Source organism: Crocodylus porosus, unplaced genomic scaffold, assembly GCF_001723895.1.
Source record: "Crocodylus porosus isolate Cpor-Errol unplaced genomic scaffold, CroPor_comp1, whole genome shotgun sequence".
Taxonomy (NCBI): Eukaryota; Metazoa; Chordata; order Crocodylia; family Crocodylidae; genus Crocodylus; species Crocodylus porosus.
Window position 1 is genome coordinate 35,209,954 of NW_017728947.1, and position 8,888 is coordinate 35,218,841.

General features: G+C 46.3%; 1 protein-coding gene across 2 annotated transcripts in view; it reads right to left on the reverse strand.

The window, feature by feature from the left end:
• Window positions 1-8,576, reverse strand: part of TRAF6 (TNF receptor associated factor 6) — a 35,752-nt gene extending 27,176 nt beyond the window's left edge. The window contains exons 1-2 of one of the 2 annotated variants that reach the window (XM_019552109.1): window positions 8,505-8,576; window positions 4,171-4,320 (exon numbers count right to left, since the gene is read on the reverse strand). The gene's annotated coding sequence lies outside the window, so the exon portion shown is untranslated. The remainder of the gene's footprint in view (window positions 1-4,170; window positions 4,321-8,504) is intronic. The other variant, XM_019552110.1, reaches the window with a different exon arrangement.
• Window positions 8,577-8,888: the final 312 nt, after the last annotated feature.

Sequence of the window (8,888 nt, forward strand, 5' to 3'; positions counted from 1 at the left end):
ACCCTCCCCCCCTGCAGCTTACCAGCAACAGCAGCCACATTCTTGGCCTTGTGGCACAGCCTCCCTTTACAGCAGGGGGCGGCACAGCTCCGCCCCATCCGTCAGGTATCCATGCAGCCTCTGCCACAGTGCACTGCTGTGGTCTGGCTCAGGGGGCCGTGTGCTTTTGGATAGCTCTGGGCTGTCAGCCTGGGCTGTGTGCCACTTGTGGGGACTGCCAGCCATACGGCCTGAGTCCTGCCTGCATGAGCCCTCCACCATCCAGCCAGGGTGCTTCTGTGCATGCAGGACCCAGGCTGGTGTGGCCAGCGGTCCCCATGAGCAGCCCTGGGTGACAGCCCAGAGTTGCCTGAAAACACACAGCCCCACGCTGTGCTGAGCCAGGCCAAAGCAGTGTGCTATGGTAGAGGCTGAATGGATACCTGGTAGCAGGGGCAGAGATCTGAGCAGGGAGGCTAGGAGGAGGCTGCACACCCAGCCACATGCCAAGGGGGGGGGCGGGGCTGGAGCTGAGCCAGGCACAGGCCAAGCTGGGGGGTTGTACCTGAGTAGGGAGGCAAGTTGGAGGGCTGTACCTGGCCTCAGGCAGAGCAGTGAGGGGAGGGCTGCACCCAGCCATGGACTGAGCAGGGGGCTGGAGCGCAGTGGGGGGTTGGGTTATAGTCGAGCAGGGAGGCAAGCAGTGGGCCGCAACCGGCTGCAGGCTGAGCAGGGGGCTGAACTAGAGCCATGCGGGGGGGGAGGGGCGGCCAGTGGACCCACCCCTCCCAAGCTGCCTCCCCATGGTCTCTTGCACCCTCAGTAGTTTACCTCCACCCCCTACTTCCCTGGCACAGAGCCCAGGCCCCAGCTGCTATGATTTCTGTGAGGGGCATGTGACCCCTGTGGGGGAGCAGTCCATTAGGTGTGCAGGGGGTCTACACCCTGTGGGGGACAGGGGACTGACCCCTCCTGAGCAGCCCCCACTTGTAGCCCCTTCCATGCCCACAAACCCCCAAAAACTCCTCACCCGCATTCCTGGCCCTGTGGGGCAGGAATGAGGGAAATGGGTCATGGTGTAAGCTGTGGGTTCAGAATGAGGGCTGGGGCAGGACAGTGGTATATCAGTGCTGCTCAACAGCACACATCCTCGTGAGAGAAGGTGGTAGGGGCAGCTCTAATTTTTCCATAACAGAGAAACCCAAAGTTAATGCCAAACTGTATAGATTATTAGAATTTATTTTACTATGAAAATGGAGGCACTGGTAGGCTTCCAAGTTGCTTTACAATTGTCAATATATTAATAAAACATTGTCCAGCTGATACATCTCTCTCATTTTAATTGTGGAAGAACATAGATTTTGGGGTATTTTAAAAAGTTAATTTGGGACTTTTTTCAGAGATTTTGCAGGTTTTAAATAGGGAACACTGGAATTCCTACTAGTGAGATGAGTGGCAGGACCCATGCAGAAGAGCCTGCTCACGGCTGGCACTTGGGACCCAGCTTTGAAGCAGGCCACTACATGGGAACATCTTCCGGGTGACAGCTGCACAGGTGGCTGGGCAGGGGCACACATGGCAGTAGTGCCGCACAAAGGCTACTGTGCAGCCACTACCCACTGGCACAAAGGGGAAGGTGCCTCTACTGGCTGTGCAGTCTCCATCCAGGTCTGGCAGGCGTGTAGCCTTGGGGCCACATAGTATTGCAGGTGGCAGCAGGTCATAGCAGGCAGCAGCCCCCACTGTCACACTGCTGCAGTGGGTAGAGGGTGCAGGGAGCTCTCACGGCTGCTTCTGGGTTAGTTTCTCCAGATGCCAGTTGGCTGGGCCCCAGAAGCTCCTGAGCTACTTGACAGGGCAGCTTTTTGTACTGCTGGGGCCAACACAGGTGCTGGCCTAGAGCTCTAGCTCCCCCTGGCTGCAGATGCAGGAGGAGGCAGGCAGGATTATTTTGCTCCAAGTGGCACAATTTGCCCCACATCAAAGTGCATGTCCAGGCACATGTGCTGAGGCAAAAAACCCTGGCTCAAATTTGCACTGCTTCTATTTAAGCTGCTGCAAGCCTGCATGCTTGCATGTGTGGATGCACTCAATGATTTTAACTAGCATGCAAGACTGAGGCACTCATTTTGCCCAACTGTGAGCCACTTTGGCCCTGGGGGTGGCATCTCTGTACAAGGGGACAGTTTATGTGACAATACATGAAGAGGTGTTTTCCAAGTAGAATGGGAGGACAGGATTTTTCTAACAACTTTCTTGTCATAATTTATACCAAAATTACTAAATGCAATGCTGGAACACCCTGCAACTAAGCAAGCCCAAGGTATAGTTAAGGTCTCTAAGAGGCATCACTATTTATGATCGAACTGCATTAGAAATTTTAAGCACTAGGTAATTTGATGCCATGGAACAGTTTCTACTTCTGCATTATGAAGCAATGAGGTTAATTTAGGATGTTCTCAGTCAGACCTGAAGAACAGGCTCTAGTGTGAGCATCAGACCTTATGTTTAACAATAAAGATTCAAATAATCCCATTTAAAATTCAAATTAATCACAATGTTAGCTACTGTACCTGGCAATGTTAGCTATTGTACCTGTATTTTGACCTGCATACTTTTATAACCTGGTAAAAAAAAAAAACTTTAAGTAAAACAGTAAAGAAAACTCCAAGTTAAGCTAAGTTTTCCAACTTTAATGTACATGTCATAGGCATTCTGGGATTCCTTTTGCACCCAGAATCCTGTCAACATAAATAAGTGCCTAAACACGTAAAGAGTATCTGAATGTGCTTTAGAGCAGCGATGGACAATTATTTGGGCAAGCAGGCCACATAGGGAGTTTTGTTGAGCTGCTGCAGGCCAGGTAAGCACTTCCCCCCTACCCCAACATAACAGCTCACCAAAACTCCTTATGTGGGAAGGGGCTGCAGGCAGGCAGGGAGTGGTGTTTGGGAGGGGGATGGTCAGGTGAGGCCAGGACCCCATCTCAAGTGCCTGGCCCAGTGTCCTGTCCACACGGGTCCTGCCTCCAGTGGTTGGTGTGGGGTGGGTGGGCAAGTGTCTGGGCAGCAAGGCCGAGTCTGGCAGCAGCAGCTGGAAGGAGATGCTGCTGCTGGAGCTGCCCGGAAATGGAGGCCTACCACTGTGTCAGCCCTACCTTGCTGTGTGCCTGGGGGGCAGTGGGACCAGCCACAGGTGCAATGGCTCAGGCTGCCCCTCATACCCGAGCTGTGTGGGACCAAGGGACCCGCCGTGGGTTGGGCAAAATTCCTCTGCAGGCCAGATCCGGCCTATGGGTCATATTTTACTCACCCCTGCTTTAGACTGACTAGGGGGAGAAAAAAAGATGGAAGTAACAATTAATTCTAATTCTACACCTTGTTGGGCATGGACATCAAAGTGCTTATTGCCAGTCCCTACATAATGGTGACAACTTGTGTGGCTACAGACACAGTACACAAAATGCATTAGACAGTATAACAAATTTAAACTTAAATACTAAATGCAATAGACATTATCAAGAGATGTTTTAGCATTATTTATCCCCTTTGTGTACAAGGAAAGCAGGAGTAAAAGAAAACCAATACAGATTATTGACAACACTGTCTCCCTATTTGTAGTTACAAAACAAAAATTTTACCCTTTTGTTTTCATCACAGTAGTCTATCTACTGCTGTAATTCTCAACTGGGGTGCCACAAGATCTTTTAAAGGGTGCCATGCAATATTAGCTGCTATAGGCATCTACAAACACCTACACATGGCATGTAAAGCAAACCTAGAGATTTTAAATAGGAATTCATCCTGTCCAAAACATTCTGACCTGTTATGATCTGAGTTCTGTGCAAAAGAACAACCACTCTATTATTTTTCTGTAGTCAAAAAACAAGCAAAAGCTAACAACTGGCATTTTCTAAGGAGTACCTACAGTCTGACAAAGTTGATAATCATTCATCTAGAGTGTTCTCAGTAGGGGACATCCTTATCAGTGCAAGGAAGGAATACAATTATTTCTGGGAAGAATTTTTAACAGCATTTTGCCCTATGTGCATAGGTGGAATTGGGGATCCAGAAAATGCCATTCTAATTCCTGAATCTGACATGGATTTATTGTGCAACTTCCAACAACTTACTTAAAATTCAATCTGGTAAACACTCACTACCAGGCCCATTAATCAAAGAGAATACTCACCACTAATAAGCACTGTGCTCAGCAGTGTTGTCAAGGTCAGATGCTTATTCACTGCGTCTCAGATTTCCCTCATCTCGGGATAATAGGATAAGGTGTTGCAAGTTTACACTCATATTTTTAGAATGCTTTGAGATCCTCAGCTGGAAGGTGCTAGAGAAACAAAAAGCAATATTAGATTCAACCAGAGCTAAAACTACAAGAAACTATTCATTTTTCTTGTAATGCCATTAGTGACAGTAATTTTTTGTTCATACATTTTCTTGAACCATAAGCAATGCCTGCTAAATCTCCCAAGTCTGTTCGGCAACAGCTACGATTTAATTTTTTTATCTCATCAACGTGAGACTCTGAAAATGGAGAAAAGGTATCTGCTTTGAATATGAAACCCATCAAAGAGCAATAATAATAATAATGAAGTATTTAACACTTCAGTGCAGCTATAAATCATTGGTGATGGGTATAACAGGCCTTTGGGAATTTCTGAAGCTTTTTAGCTGGTTTCTTTTGCTTGGAGAGAATGGTGACATACTTTTATGATTAAGTAACTGTGTACTTAGTGTTACTTAAGAGACAAGATAGGAGCCACTCAGTTATGCACATACTCTTTCCCTTGTGGGCTTAAGTTATGTTTATCATATCAGAGTGAGTTGAATTTTATTGGATGTTCAAACTACTGCGTCTTCCAACTAATCTCAAAAAATATTCCACCACAGGGCTTTTCTTACACATGAAACATTTTTTCAATTGGAGGCAAAATATGAAGAAAAATGCAATTGGTATCCAAAGCAGAATATGAAGGAAAGAGTATTTCTCTTCTTCAGAATATAGTTTAAACTGCCTTGAGCATTACATTGGTAGTAAATAACAAAGAAAAAAACCCACATCTGATAACTTAATTTTAAACATAGGATCAACAGATTATAATTAAGGTGAAATACTTCTTAGCTTCACAAAGAATGCTTTTAAGAACTGTATCAATTAAATGGACTGCACATAGTAATCAAAGGCCATGGACTGCTAGCTTTGGACACAACAGCTAGGTTCAGTCCTCTGTTCTGCCACAGACTTCCTGTACGACTGATTCTCCCTGAACCTCAGCTCTCTCCTCTGTAAAACAGGAAGACCGAATACAAGGTTTGTGAGGATTTAAAGAGCATGAGGTTTTCAGAAACTACTGTAATGTGCATGCTATAAATACTGAGGAAGTGCAGAAAGCAGGAGTAGACAGATCCTACGGACCAAGGAAATGAAAGGGCCAAGTCTGTTAGACTGATTCACAGATGCATATGCAGGCGATAGCTTTACTTGCACAACAAATGCTGCTGACTTAAATGTAAGTCGGTGTCTAGTCTCACTGAACTATATGCATGCTGCACAATTGGCTGAAATGAGGACTCTTATACTTTTAGCTCTGCTATGGACATGCATATTGTCATCTCTAAAGCAGGGTCATGGTTTACCTCATTCAGTAGTTTCAAAATTTAATTTGTATTTGTAAAATGTTTTGGGCTCTTGAATATGAAGGGGTGTATTGTGCATTCATTGTTAAACAGTCTCTGTTCTCTATTTGACATGTTTTAACATTATTGGCCTTGTATTGTGTTTATACGGGTTATTATAGCAATAAAGTTCTGATATTAACTTTGACAACTGCCTACCACTGTGCTACAACTGAAGTAATTTTCTGGACAGCTTGGATTCATGGAAATTCACAAAACTGAAGGCAGACTATGCTTACCTCCAGACATTTCACAGATTGGAACTTATATATCTGAACAGTTTGTAGCATACTTTTGAGAGCATACTGCATTGCTAGTTTACAATATTATGGCATAGCACAGATGTAGCATGGGCAAGAGTTTTGTTTTTTTTCCACTGACTGCCATGGAAACAAATTCTATTGCTTCACTAAGATAAAAAAATGCAATTTTTTTCTACGGTATATTAAACTACATCTTGCGATGCTTTTTTTTTTTTTGGCATAAAAGGTGAAAATCGACTTATATTGAATTCACATACTTCATCACTGTTTCTATTGTCATTTGATTCCTTCAGCACAAGGCCTGTTGAAATGCTCCATTTAGCTGCATTAACCACCCATATATTCTACGCACCTACAAAAGCATACCGGCTTTTAAGTCAATCATCAGAAGTCACCAGAAGGGGCTCCACATCTACAACAAATTTCAACTCTGCTTAAAATCAAATCTAGTCCTTATCACAGCAGTTCTCAGCCAGGGGGAAATGGCATGCTGATGAGCCTCGAGATTGTTTTGCTGCAAGGTGCCATGCCATGCCATGCCAGCATAACATGCCATGCCATGCCATGCCATGCGACCAGATAAACTCACAGCTTTCAAACAGGGATCTACAGTGTCAGAGAAGCACAGAGAAGTCCAGCTGGAAGGGATCTCCAGAGGTCATCTAGGGCAGCCAACCCCTGCCTGAAGCATGTTCAGCTTGATCCAAATCTTTCTGTTCAAATCCATAATCTAAACTTGGTCAAAAACAATCTGATCGGGAGAGGGCTTTCCAAGTTCCTTGCAGCAAAAGGAACGGCTTTAGCATTTCTCTGTAGTCAGAAAAGGTGAAAACCAACCAAAACTCGCCTTCAACATGAGCCTTATAAAAATAAAAAAAGAGAAAAAGGTTGAGAACGACTGACTTGGCAGACCCCAGCCCTCAAAACAGAGGGGCAGCTTTCTGGCTGCACAACCACCACCTAATGGCAGCACTGGTGCACAAACTCACCCCAGAGGTCAGAGATGAACACAGGGTGTTCGGGACACCCTGCCCCACTGTGGCCTGCCTGAGTCCTGGCAACCAAAAGAACAGAAACTAAAAATGGGGCAAAAACAAAAAGGGAGCACAGCTGCCTGCAAATGAAAGAGGTCACTGCAGGGACTCCAGAGAGGACCGCCAGAGGTCTAGTCTAGTCCAGCAGTTCTCCAGCTTTTTTGTACCAGGACCCATTGGTGGCCAGTCCCGACCCAGTGCCCCTCAGTCGCAACCCACTGCCCCCCACCCCCAGCTCCCCAGTGCATGGGGCAGCAGGGATGGGCACGCAAGGGAAAAACCACACTTTTCTCCTTTAAAAGAGAATCCATTTTTAAAGTTTGTCAACAAGCCTTTCATGTACCCTTGCCACCCACCTTTGTGCCACCCGTGACCCATGGGTTGAGAAACACTGCCCAGTGCCTAGCTCAGACATGACTGTTAGTGTTTCTTCTCTATATTCACACTACTTTACGCAGCTTAAGCACTAGGTGAAGTCACATTTAGGCATATATGTACAGGGTCTTTATAAAGTTCTTATGGACTTTTAAACTTAATAACTTAGGTTGTAGGTATGATAGAAACAATCTGTAAATAGCATTTAAAAGCACATTTATTAAAGTTTTAGGACAACTAGAATACACAATGCTACACTTCATCAGTAATAATGAATTTATCCTTAAATAAGAGAGAGCTCAGTGTCACTATGCTCTGAATGTACGACAGTTCCTAAATGACATTTTCCCAGAGAAATGGATAGGCAGAGGTGGACCAATTTCTTGGCCATCTTGTTCACTTGACCTGTTGCCATTGGACTTCTTTTTATGAGGACAAGTTAAAAGTGTAGTTTACTTGTCAAAACCACATTCTGCACCAATGCAATTAGTGTAGTAACTCAGGAGCAACTGGGAAATGTTTTCAAGGAGTTGGAAGATCAGATTGAGCACTGTATCATGATGGATGGTGAATACGTTGAAGTCTAGCACTGCGGACTCTAGTTGTCCTAAAACTTTAATAAATTTGCTTTTAAAATGCTGTTTATGGACTGTCTTTATCATACCTACAACCTAAGTTATTGAAGTTTAGAAGTGCACAAGGACTTTATGAATGCCCTGTATACATACAATATATAGATACATGCATGCACACATTATAGATAGATATTATACTGTACAACATGTAGATACAAATACACACTATATACACACTATATATTATATACCCTATATGTTAATATGCTATACATTACAGATACATTATTATAGCTATAGATATAGATATAGAGAGATCTATTGCACACAGGACGGGCCCGACCCGGAGCCTCCCGCGCAGCCCAGAGGCGAAGCTCCCTCAGGCCGGGCACGACCCGCCGCGGCGCTGTGCCTGCGGGGTCTACGGAAGTTGCGCGCCCCCCGGCAGGGCAGGGCCGGGCCGGGCCCGGCCCGCGGGGGAAGCGAAACCTTAGCCGAGCCCGGGGCTGGGACCCACCTCCCCCCGCGGCCGCTCCGCTCCGCTCCGCTCCCCTCCCGCTCCCGCCCGCCGTCCCGCCCGGTACTCACCCGGCCAGACCGCCGCAGTCGGTGCGGAGCCCCCCCCCCGATCACCACTTCCGCCTTGGGCGCAGGGCGAGGAACTGCACCAGCAGCAAGAGGGCCCCGCTCACAGCAAGAAAAAGCCTCCTGGCTGCGCGCAGCGCCCCCTGCGGCTGGAGGTGCGCGGCGCTCCCCTGCCACAGCGGCCCCTCCCGCGCGGCCTGACTGCGGGCTGCTCTGCGCCCAGCGCCCGGGGGGTCCTGGGGGCTTCCCTGGCTTGTGTTGCCAGCTCTCGTGAATTGTTCTTAAAGTCTACGCTTTGGAAATGTGATACACTTAGCTCTTTCTTTTATATATAACTATCTGTATATCTATATATTCTTAATTTTTTTTATATATATAAAAGAAAAA